This window comes from Felis catus, chromosome A2, assembly GCF_018350175.1.
Source record: "Felis catus isolate Fca126 chromosome A2, F.catus_Fca126_mat1.0, whole genome shotgun sequence".
Lineage (NCBI taxonomy): Eukaryota > Metazoa > Chordata > Mammalia > Carnivora > Felidae > Felis > Felis catus.
The window spans coordinates 40,755,467-40,768,613 of NC_058369.1; the positions used below are offsets into that span (position 1 = coordinate 40,755,467).

Sequence of the window (13,147 nt, forward strand, 5' to 3'; positions counted from 1 at the left end):
CCCTCATAAGCCTTTTTGCTCTTTAAAGAAAGAAGGATGGTGATAGAAATGCATTGTGTCCAGCCTGGCACTTTGGAGATCCTACTTAGTCACACTGCACATTCACCATCATGGTGCTCGTACTGTTAACTCTTTCTCTATGCAGCAGACCATACCAAGACGTTTTTGATAATGTCTTTTAAAAAAATGTTTTACTTGTTTTTGACAGGGTGAGTGGGGGAGGCACGGAGTGAGGGAGACAGAGGATCTGAAGTGGGCTCTGTGCTGACAGTGTGGGACTCAAACTCATGACCCATGAGATCATGATATAAGCCGAAGCTGGATGCTCAACCGATTGAGCCAACCACTGCGCGCTGGGACCTTCTCAACAAGGTCTTCTTTAACCCTCCCATCAACTCTATGAATGAGAATTCTCACTTCTATTTTCTTAGTGGAAAATGAGCAGACGTTCAGAGAGTTTAAGTGACTTTCCCAAGGTCACACAGCAGGAATGTGTCAGAGTGAGGGATGGGACACCACTCAGTGTGATTCCACAACCACACCCTTGTTGTCTCCCTTTATGCACCCATTTTATGATTACGTATCGAGTACCTACCATTATGTAAGTAGATATTTTTAAAGAGGCTAGAACAGTGTCAGGCACAAAATAAGTACAGTGTGTTTCATACATACATAAACATGCAAGTCCTGGGCTGGATTGGAAGATATCAACGAACAAAGCACTTCACTATCCCTGCCCTTGTGAAACTTACATATAATGGAGAGGACAGATGAGAAACAATGAGCATAATAAACATGTAACAGTGTTTGGTAGAAGGTCATAAGTGCTGTGGAAGAATTAAAAACAGGCATGGGAGATCCAGCAGGAATGTTCATAGGGGTGGTGGGTTTTAGTATTCCATGTGGTGGTCAGGGCAGGACTCACGCAGGGGGTTTATGAGGGAAGGTTCCCTAAGGTAAGGATACTCTTGAAAGAGAACAGCTAGAGCAGGTGACTGGGGGCGACTGAGGAACTGGAAGGAGGCCAGTGGGTTCGGGCTAGAGTGTCAGGATATGAAGTCAGAAGGAGGAGCGGGTGAGTGACGGCAGGCACTCTATCGGATATTCTGGTCCAAGCCGCTCTGATTAGGATCCCACAGCCCAACCCCTACTGTCTGGTCTATTCTTTGCAATTCTTGCCTGGGGGCATTTAGAAGGTCTCAGTAGCCACTTCCAATGTTTGACATTTGGGGGTGGTGGGGCGGAGAGAGTTAAAATATGACGCTCAATCGTCCGCTGGTCAGCAGGGTCTGCTCAATCCATGAACATTAGATCCTGCAAAGGGCAAAGGTTATTTGGGTGTCTGCAAACCTATAACATCTGTCAGCCACGCACCGATAAAGGAGCCAAAAACGGTTTGAAAAAAATGAATGTGCAACAGAGGGAAGGGCTCTCTGGCAAGAACAAAAGGCTGAGCAACAAGAAATATAAGTAGGTGTATATGTGTGCGTGCATGCGTGTGGACATGCATATTTAATTCAATTGGATCACTAGGTACTAATCGCCTGCTATGAGCGAGTCAAAATGGGCACACAAGACAATTTTGTGACATGGAACGAAGTTTCAAGCATCTTCAAAGCCTGGAAAGGGCACTGACATTTGGAGTCAAGAGCAAAGACTGGCAAATTGTTTCTGTGAAGGGCCAGAGGGTCAGACTTTGTGGGCCCCATAGCCTCCATCTCAACTACTGAACTCAGCTGCGTAGAGGGAAAGCAGTCACCAAGGATTCACAAGTACGTGAGGCTGCATTCCAATAAAACTTTATTTATAAAAGCAGACAGCAGTCTGGACTTGGGCCACGGGCAGCTCTTCGCTGTGCCCCGAGCTAGGGACTTGTACTGCTATTAGTTCCTCGGAAGTGCCTCCTCACCGAGTATCCCTTCTTGCTGTCAGGATCCTCTTAGGTGTTTCTCCTACTAATCCTAACGTAATTCTTAGAGCACAGATATCGTAATCTCTTGGAGCGCCTGGGTGGCTCAGGCATTTGAGCATCAGTCTCTGTCCAGGTCAGGTCGTGATCTCACGGTTGTGAGACTGAGCCCTAAGTTGGATTCTGCACTGGGCACGGAGCCTGCGTAAGATTCTCTTTCTCCCTCTCCCGCTGCCCCACCCCTACTCACGCTCTTTCTCTCTCTCTTTGAAAAAATATTATAATCTCTATTTCACAGATGAAGAAAGGGAGGCACTGCTCAGAGAGGACGAGTAAATTAACTAGGGTCACACAGCGATTAAAGTGCCGAACTGAGAAGCAAACGCATCACGGAACGCCATTCCTCCTGGCGTGTTCTGTCAGTCACAGCACATGGAACCTCACAAAAAAAGACATGCAGATCATAATCAGACGTTCAGCCCTTTGTACAAAGCATGAAAAACCAAACAGAATGAAATTATGATTTCAGTCACTGTGGATTCTAACATTTACAATGTCCATTTTACTTCTGGGAGAGGGGGAAAAAAAAAGGACATGTTTGTACTTTGCCTTCTTTGGCATGTGTGTGAACTTCCCTCCAGAGATTTCAAAGCTGCTTGGCTCTGAGGTTCTGCATTTCTCTTGGAAACAATCTGTGTCTATATGAATGCCAGAGGGGGGCTTTGAGGCCGCAGAGGGATGAAGGAACTCTGCCCTTGTCCTGTGCCACGGGTTGGCAGACTTGAGAATGCAGTGGGGGGAGCAGGAAGCAACATTACTCCTCGAGTCACTTGAAAACTTAGCACCTGCCCAGAAGTAAGGCCACCGCCATGCCCTGCTCTCTCCATTCTTCCGTGCACCCTTCTCCCTGTGCTCTGAGAACATCAGTCTTCTTTCTGTCCACAAATTAAATGCCAAGCTCAGTCCTGACTCATGGCCTTTGCACGTGTCCCCTCTGCCCGGAAGGCTCTGTCCCAAGATCCTCACATGCCTGGCATCTCCTGTTACTTAGGTCTTGGGTTAGTCCTTTCATCTTTAGAGGAACTTTCCAGAGCTCCTAGTGTCAATGTCCCAACCGCTAGAGGCCTTTCTCTATCACATTAGCCTCTACTTGTTCTTGTCCCTTCATTCATGTGCTTTTTTATATTCTATTTCCTCTGACGAGATCATACACTCCATGGAGACGAAGACCTCGCCTAGTTTGTTCATCACTGCCCACGGCACCTAGGACAGTGCCTAACACAGAGAGGGCTTTTGGAGGATGTTTGTTGAATGGATATATGACCAACGACAGTAGCAAAGCGCATATATGGACTGCTAATTATGTGGCCAGCACTGTCCTGAGTCTGCATACGCACTTTCTCATTAATTTCTCAGCAACTCAAATTCCCCCAAGGAATGCTGATTTATCCCCATTTTATAGAAGACAGAGTGGAGACCTGGAAAACTGAGCCCAGCAGGTACACGGCTATACAACTGGTATGTGGCACAGCTATGATTTTCACTCAAGCCCACATCCAACTGTGAAGCTGCCATTTGCATGATATGGGGAAACAGCAAGACTGAACTCTACACATTTGTTACCCTGAAGGATAGTGAACATGTTCTAACTAAGGGGCAAGGAGCCCGGTCAAGAAAGGTAACAGAACTACGTCAGCCTCACTGTCTCGGAGAGCTTACACAAGGGTGAAGGAATTGCCATCTGTGTCCATTTCAAAGAAATGTTTGAGAAGGAACAGCAGGCAGACCGTCTGCACCTTTTCGTGGAAGTCCACGGAACAGCACAGGGCTTGGCTCCTTATGGCGTCCCAGGGGACACGGCGCTTTTGTCATGTGGTCTTGCCGCATTATCAAGGTGAGTTTTTAAAGAAACAACTTTCAGGGGAGACTGGAAATCTCAACGGGGAGCCCTACTCTCCACCCAGCGTGGAGTGCTTAAATTCTCCTTTGGGCCTGCCGGTCTCGTCACCTCTGCCTGTTTGGGGGCTGTATTAAGAAGTGACACTTAATAAAGCCTTCTCCAATTCTGCCACTTCCATTTGGCCTTTTGGCACATTTGCTTTGAGTTTCCGGCTTTGATGTGGGGCCTTGCTCGGCCAGCTCTGGGGTTGAGCGAGAGGTGCAGGGAGTGGGGAGGGAGGCTTTGTGTTTGAACTGGCACAGTGATTGATTAACCCTTTCTGCTACTCCTCTGGTGAAAAATAGACGGCTCGGCAAAGCAGGCTCCAGATGGCCACAGGATGTAGGCTACATTTCCTGAGATGCTGATTTCAGGGGTTGTATACCCTGTAACAGATTGAGTTTGACATGTGGCCACACTCACATGTGAACCCTGGGAAGACTGGTTTCCCCGGAGTGCCTTTTAGGAGTTTGGGAGTGGAGATTTCATTCTCTGAGCAAATTTCAATCTCAGGGTAGCCCTGGTCCCCTCATGGCAAACAAAGCAATCCAAAGAGAAGGGACAAAAATAAACTCCAAAATAAAGCATTTTCATAACCTATTTTGCTCTTGATCTTTTGTTTTGCATTTTGTAAACTCCACTGTCAACTCCCAAGTGTTGAATACAATTGGGTAAAAAGAAAGAAAAAAAGAAAGAAGGAAAGAAAGAAAGGAAGGAAGGAAGGAAGGAAGGAAAGAAGGAAGGAATCTACAATACTAACTTTAAATAACTGATCTTCTAAAGAAGTTTGAAACACAACACTGTTGCCATAACATTTAGTGACTAAATCAGCATTTTCATCTCTGGAACATCATTTAATATTTTAAGGCGAGAGACACTCGCTCTTTTTACCCTATTTACTATGCAATTCCAAGCACGTTTATTCTGGGGTAAAGTCAAAGGAAGCCAGCTCTTTCTTCTTGCTTCAGTGAAAAAGGAAGCAAGTGTTTACAAACATGTTTTTAATCAGATTTCTTTTATTTTATTTATTGTTTTTGCCCTTTACCAAGGACGTTGCTAGTTCTTTTGAGGAAGAGAAAAGTACCATGTGAAATGCAATACCATTCTCTCCGCTGCTTTACCACAGGCCCAGCCTTTACAGTTACTAGTTCTGAGAGAGGGGAGACTTGATTATCTGCCATCATGACACCAGTTTGGAATGCTGGGACCAATTTCAGCAACCAGGCCAAGCTCCTCATACAACCTTTGAAACCAAATCAAAAAAACGGAACGAGTACGCCTTGCTCCGTTTCTTAAGTGTGTTTGTAGTGGGAAACTGGATGCAAATGTACAGAATGGTTCAATATGGATTTGGGCATATGTTAAAAACAAGCCAGGAAGACAAGGCATCAGTTGTTAACAGTAACTCAAGCTGTGCCATTGGATCACAGCACATGCAGCCTCAGCTATCAGATATGTGATCTTTAGCCAGCTCATCATTTCCTCTGATTAGTGCCAAAGAGAAGTTGTTATGTCTATTAGGCCTGGGAAAATGCCGTTTGAATGGGGCTCGACAATATGTGGACCCATGTTGCCATTCTTCCATGTCTCACCCATGGCAGACATCACTAATCGATTATGGCACTCTTTACCACTGAGTCCATGAGGCCTCAGAACCGTGTCAAAGTGAGGTGCCAGGTAGTCGGTCCATCATTGTTGGAATTGTCACCACATGACAATCTGCCGGGGCTACCTCCAGGTGACACCAAAGTGTCCTGCATTTTTGACAGCTTTCTGCCATCAAGAAACATTCCTCCTATTTGTACCCATATGTAATTCCCTCCCCTTGAGTGTGGGCTAGACCTAACAGTTCACTCCAGTGAGCAGAATAGGGCAAAAGTGATGAGGGAATGTCACATCTGAGACAGGGCTACAAAAGACTATGACTTTCGTCTTGCTGACACTTGCTCTTGCCATCTCGCACTGAGGAAACCAGTTGCCATATTGTGAGTAGCTCCATAGAGAGACCCAAATGGCAAGGAACCAATGGAGGCCTCCAGTCACTGGCTCATGGGGAACAAAGATCCTCAGTCCAAAAGACAGTAAGTACTGAATTCTGCAAAAAACCATGTAAACAATCTTGGAAGTAGATGTTTCCCAGCTGTGCTTTGACACGTCTACAGGTTTGGCTGATACTTTTACTGTAGCCAGAGGACCCAGGTTTTCACTCACAGCAATTATGAGATAATAAATCCAGTTGTCTTAAGGAGGCTCAGTACTGGGTTGATTTGTTACACAGCAATAAATAGCTAATGCAGCAAGATTTTGGCAGACTCCATGAGAGGAAGGAGACCGGGATAGAGGGGACTTGTTCGAAAATGGAATCTGAGACTCTGAAACAAAGTTCAAATTTTTCCGGGATGTAAAATACTTAAAGTCATGTCACAGCTCTATGTTGAGCTGTGGCTTTGGGATGAGTCTGTCACTCTTATCAAACATTTACTGCATATTTAGTTCAAGTATGGTTCCCCATGAGGTCTTGAAGATACAAAGAAGCAAGCCCGATGTAGTGGACATCAACTCTTTTCATCTGCTCAGTAACCATTTTTGTTCCTTTAGCTTCAGCAGGCTGACTTTTCCTGAAAAAACCACTTCGATCGCTCCTAGACAATTTGCTGTGGGTAGAACTGACCCCATCTAAGGTTACATCTGACAGTGAGGTTGCTAACTTGGTAGAATGTAAGCTTAGGGGTGTTGGTGGTCACCCTTATTCCTACTTGGGAAAACATCAGTCTGAATCATACCAAAGAGGAAAACAAAGCTGACAGAAGCAAAGAAGTGCATCCCTGACAAACTCTCTCCAGCACCTTTTTCCAACTGCACTTGAACTGTAACTTTCAATTCTATTAACCAATAAATCCCTGTCTTTTCTTTCTTAACCTTATGCCTGTTTGAATTGGATTTCTGTAGCTTGCAGCTGAAATAATTCAGAATAATGCAATATGAACGTTGTGAAAACATAGGCATTTTAAAGAGCTAGTCCTGAAAGGAGGCTTTGAGATGGGCCTGGCCCAGCAGGAAGACAGGGTCCTAGGTAGGTTTCTAGGTTGCTAAGTCCTTTGGAGACAACACAGATATTTTTTTAAAAAGGCATGTCTCGTAATACGAGTCCTATGCATGACTCATGGTCTACCAAGACTCCCAGAGAAAATGAGCCAGGATATTTATAATGTTCATTCACTCAGCAAATATTTATTAAGTATTGACTATGTGCCAGGAACTATCGGGGGACTGGGGACACAATGACAAAACAAAGTGTCAGTGCTTGTGGACTGTGTGAGAATCAAGTCAGTTTGGGAAGGTAAATGAAAAATAAGTCTACCAGTGTTTGGTGAGGCTGCTAATGACAAGTACCAGAAGAGACCAAGCAAATAAAGGCTAGATAGTGATGATAGGGGCTAAGGAATGTGGGTGCCATTGTAGATACGGTGACCAGACGAAGGCTTATTGTAGTGTGAACATGCAAGCAGACACGTGAAGGAAATGGGGGATGATCTGTGCAGATAGCTGGGGGAAATGTCTTTGGTTGGAATATACTATTTCGTATGTTCGGGGACAGCTACAGGGCCAGCGTGCCAGGGATAAGTGGGAAAGGAGGAGGGGGGAATAAGACGAGTTTAGGAGAGGTCAGATCACATAGGGCATGCAGTCCACTGTAAGGATGTGATCTTTTACACTGAGACCAATGGGCAACCAGAGAAGTGCCATGCTCTGACTTACTAGGCTCCCTCTGGCTGCCCTGTTGAGAAAGGACTGTCAGGAGCGGAAAGAGAAGACCAATATTAAAACTCTTGTAACAGTCTTGGCAGGAACTGAAGGTGGCTACTAGGTGGGTTTGGATTCCAGACATATGTTGAAGATAGAAGCTGAAAGATTTGCTAACACATTGGGTACAGCACATAAGAAAAACTATGTTGTGTTAGGAAGAACAGAAGGGTAGGACAGAGAAGACTGGGAGATTCTGGGTTGGACCTGCTCAGTGTATGGTGCCTCTTAGAGGCTCAAGTGGTGGGTGGATGTGGAAGACCAGAGTACAAGGGAAGGTCTGGGGTGGAGATATGTATTTGGGAGATGCAGTGGACAGCGGTAGTTAAAAGTAAGACTGGTTGAAATCACCTAGGGAGTAAATACAGACGGAGGAAAGAAGAGTTTCAACGGGTTCCTAAGATATTCCATCATTGGGAGATCGGGAATAAGAGGAAGTTGCTGAAAAAGAAAAGTGAGAGAAAGTTCAAGCCATGGGTCTGTGTTACCCACTACAAAACAAAAGCATTAATCTTTGTGCTTCTGTTTTACCTAATATTATATCCCTTTCACTTAGTACAGTACTTTCTCATTAAATGGTAGAAAAGTCAGACTATAAGCACACAGAATCACTACAGCAGTTTTCTTAGTCAGAGATAAATTTTAATCGAGGCAAAGAGCCTTAAAAAAGATACAGAGTTTCTATTGCAATGAATTGTGAATGCAGGTTGAAGGGCAGGTTCTGGGGAAATAGGCAAGTTTCAAGGAATCATGTGATGAGTCAAAACCCAAAGGCAGGCAAACCTGAAATCAGGGGACACCCAGAACTAGGTTGGGGAAACAATGGGCCAGAAGTATACTAGATGAGGGTCTTGAATTTCTAAGACTCTGAAATAGAAGGTGGGAAGCCCAAATCCAGGTACTCGATAAATATCCAGAACATGAAGAGGGACATCAGTTGAACAGATGTGATAACCGAGTAATATCAATTAGTTCATTGAATTACCCGTAGTATTTATGGGGTTTTATCTTCCTTTTTTCAGAAGATTTTCTTATCTTTCATTTGGAGAGAGAAACTAATTACTAAAACAGAACAAGTCTGTGGGTTTGTAGGTAGAGGTACTTGGAAGTCCTTGGATAGAGGGAAAACTGACAGGAGAGAAAAGTTTCCATCAACACTGACATTTGGTCAACCAAGCAGGATATTGCTGTTGTCATTCTCAGCTCTCTGCTCCATATGGGACTGATACCCAGAATCCTAAAAGCACCTTTAAGGCAGCATCTGTGTCTTAATCTTTTCTGTACCTTCCTTGGTGCTTAGCAGTATGTTGATGTGCAAAGACCATGGACTTTGAGCCAGCTGATTTAAAAATTTGTTATGGTCTTGGACACCTTTTATTCTGCATTTTGGGGCCTCCTGTTCCTCCATGGAAATGGCAAATTTCAAAGCTTGGCCTTATCACTCATTCACCTAGAATGCCGATTTCCTTACCTATGAACAGGGGCAAAGCCCACTGTAAAGAAGAACACCACCAACAAGCAGAACTAACATGGCAGAGTGCCTTCAGTGTGTCAGGTGCTGCACTGATGCCTCGTTTTATACTCTGTCTCTTTGTTTTTACAGATGGAGAAATGGAGACTTAACAGAGTTAAGTGATGTGTCAAAGTTCACACAGCTAGTGAATAAGAAACCATCAATTCAAACCTAGGGCTTTTTGATGGCATCCTGACAGTGTCAGAGGCATGTGGGGTGGGGTGTAGGTAAGGGCTAGGTGAAATGGGGCTAAATGAACATGGGTTTGAATGATCGGCTACTTGGCCATGGGGACCATAGTAGGTATTGAGCAAAACTGATGGCAGTGCTGATGGGAACACATCTCATGAATGTGTAACAAGTCTTCCACCTTGGTGTAGATTATCTGCCTATCAAAAGAAATGTCCTGATGACTCAGATGGGTCAGGGGAATTAGGCTATGGTGTTCTTTCTGTGATCAACAGCCTCAGTCCCCTAGGGAAGGAAGGTGGGAAACACCCACCTAGTGAGCATATGTTAAGCTAAGTGGCCACTGAGTGAGGTACTTCTCATGGGTGATTTTTGGTATCTTACTAGAACAATCCACTAGGGTAGGTATTTAGTCCCCCTATGTTACAGATGAAGAAACTTAGACTCAGGTGAGTGGCCAATCTTGTCCAGTATGAAAAGGGACGATGCCTGTTTGTTCCAGATTCTGCTTGATTCCAAAGCTCATGCTCTCTCTCATATTCCTGGGGAAAAGGTCTTCTTTAAACCAGTACTAAACCAGATGTGTGTTTTCTTGCCACTTTAATCTCTTCTGTAATAGCTTCCCTTTTCCTCTCCAATTGTCCCAAACAGTTCTGGGGAACACGCGAGTAGTGCATGCCAATATTTCTTTCCTTACCTTCTGTTTCCTCTCCTCTCTGAGTCTCTTAAGCACATTTGAAACTTGTCCTCATTCCCGTCCCCCAAAGTGAAAGTTGCTGTCTTTTGGTTAACTCAGAACTGCAGGGATAAATTCTTGGGAAAGTCATGTGCTTTTTATTATTATGTTGTTTATTCATGTACTTGAAACACATTTATATTGTTAGGCTATTCATGGAATAAAGCATTCAGATGAAAAAACAAACCAGTGAGTTTGGAAGTCATCTTGAAGAAACAAAGAGAAATCTCCTAAGGAGGAGCACATTTAACTCTTCTGGTCTCCTTTCCTAATTCAGCAACCCTGTTGACCATTGCTTTCAGTTGAAAGGATTCCCATTGTCTCCCTGTGAAAGTCATCATGGAGGAAACTGCGAGTTTGCTGTCAGCATTATGAAGGAAACTGGGTCCTCAGAACTTACTGGAATCACATGCAAAGCAAACAAAGTCAGTGTCAATAGCGCCTCCAACTTTCCATTTCAAAGTTCTCATTGGGAGTGTATATTTTTATGGAGGGTGGTAGTGGGGAATTAGTACCCACTAAGTACTGTGATCAAGCACTCTGCAGTCTAGCTTCGCAAAGCGTGGTTCTGGCACTGGTCGCACTGGTGTAGTTGGGAGCTGGTTAGGAATGTATAATTTCAGATCCTGCCATAACTCTACTCAATCACAATCCACATTTTCAAAAGATTCCTGGGCAACATTCCATGCACATTAAAGTTTGAAAGACAATGCCCTCCTAGGCACTTATTTATACATTTCTCACCTTTAGGGAAGAGGTATTCATGTCAGGGTTGCTTAAATGAGAAAACACAAGTTCAAGGTGGGTAAGTAACTTGGCCAAATCCTCAGCTAGTTTGTGTCAGGGCCATATGTGAACGCTGTTTTGTCTGACTTCAATGCTTGTCTATTTTCTACTCTCTCATATTACCTTCATTTTTTCCTAAAGCTTAGGTTGCAGTGTGCTGGTTTCATCCTAACAAGAGGAAACATGAGACCTGAATTTCCACGAGGGGAGACTCAGTGAAGCTAGAATGCAGGCCCCAAAAATGGTGGACCAGGGGAACCAACAAGCAAGTCAAACGAAGACAGGCTGTCACAGGTGAGGATGAGAAGGTCATGACCTTGATGATCTGGACTGTTCCCTGTGTATACTCAGACCACAGTACTGTGCCCTGGAAATCTATTTGTGCCTCATGGAAACTCATAGCCATGTCTAGCCTTTCCCTTCCTCCCCAGCCTTTGAATAAGTGCTAGAAAAGTCAGAATTCTTTTTCCCCTTCGAAGTTTTCTAAATTAAAGTTTATAAAGAGTGACCTTGAGGGCTTAATTCAACCCACAGATGGGCGTTATTAGGCCTACATGATGTTGGCCCAGATAATGTTTTAAAATTCTTCTAAAAACTCAACTACCTGCCAACACATTTAAAAACGTTTCATTAAAGTATAATATATACAGAAAAGTACACATTTAAGTGCCCAGCTAGATGAATGTTCATAAAGAACACGCCTATGTAATTAGCAGCAACATCAAGAAATAGAACATTACCAGCACCCCAACGTTCAACTTGTACTTTTTGCATAAGGGTAACCAATATAATGACTTACAGTTGCATTGTTTAGTTTACTTGACAATATTCAAAACTTAGAAATCTCTGGCTTCTCCTGAAAAATTAATCAGCTAACAATCAGCTGGAGATGAGCAGGGACCACTCTCTTTATTTTTGTTTATTTATTTTAATGTTTATTTATTTAAGAGAGAGAGAATATCTTCGTGATAAAAGCACAGAGCCTGATGCAGGGCTCAAACCCACAAACTGTGAGATTATGACCTGAGCCGAAATCAACAGTTGGACACTTAACCAGCTGAGTGGCCAAGGTACCTGGGACCACTCTGTTTAATCATGCATGACGTCTTTAGTTTTCCACAGTCCCCACCACTCCCTACTATTCAACACTTAGAGCTAGTGGCAATGGCCTTTAATCAACACACTTATAGTCAACAGTAGAATTAAGAATTAAAACAGAATTATGTAAAATTATGTCTTATATTCTCTTGCTTCCCTCCTTTACATTATATGCCAGACTCCTATGGGCATTTGAATTTGAGATCGCTGCTCTAAGCGTGAATATTCCCCACGTCAAGCTCAGAGAATATCTCAAATATTTCTTTTTTTATGTTTATATACTTATTTTGAGAGAGAGAGCATGAGCATGACTGGGGGAGGGGCAGAGAGAGAAGGGGAGAAAGAGAATACTAAGCAGCCTCTGTGCTGTCAGCACAGAGCCTGATGCCAGGCTTGAACTCACAAAGTGTGAGGTCATGACTTGAGCCGATATTAAGAATCAGACACTTAACTGACTGAGCCACCCAGGCGCCCTCACATATTTCTTAAGAATGTTATGACAATCCTTTGTTACCCTCACAATTGACTTTGGGGGTGGTAACTAAATGGTCAAGTTTCCTTGTTAAATTTAGTGCAAAGGGAAGGAGACTCAGTTTCTTAACAGATTTTCTTTCTTTTCCTCTGTTTGGCATAGGTAGGTGTTTTTGTAGGGGTTTTGGGCCTAGTACAACCAAACACAGCCAGGGCAGGTTGGCAGGAATGACCACATCCACACCTAAGTTCTGAGGGTAGCTCTTCTGCTCTGAACTAGTCATTGCCTCCTGCATAACTTCCTTCCAGTTTCTAAGCTGGAGAAAAAATTTTCTCACAGAATAGGTGTTGCTCTGGAAAAGAGGAAGAGAAAGAAAAGTAAACAAGGAACTGGGTAGGAGCCTTCCATATAAGGAAAGAATAAAAATAACGTAACAGTTGTATCATTTCCAAATTCAAAGTGTGGGCTGTGAGGACAGCAAAGCCAACGCCAGGGTGAACATGTAACGCTTTTCCCGAGGCCTTAAGTCTATCCTCTGTTGAGGGGAGACCCATCATAACCGAAGAAGACCACTCTAATTTCAATGAAAGAAAGTGCTGTATTCCCTGCCACATAACACAGGTATGAAATGATCCCCTGAGGTGGTAACAATTTGAAAATAAGTTTAAGAAAATTTTTGATGAATGATTCTAGGCTAATAA

General features: G+C 43.7%; 1 long non-coding RNA gene across 1 annotated transcript in view; it reads left to right on the forward strand.

Annotated features, from left to right (window-relative positions):
* LOC109496678 overlaps window positions 1-13,147 on the forward strand; it is an 87,896-nt gene that overhangs the window by 57,140 nt on the left and 17,609 nt on the right. The window contains exon 2 of the long non-coding RNA XR_002740351.2: window positions 11,018-11,170. This is a non-coding gene — a long non-coding RNA (uncharacterized LOC109496678). The remainder of the gene's footprint in view (window positions 1-11,017; window positions 11,171-13,147) is intronic.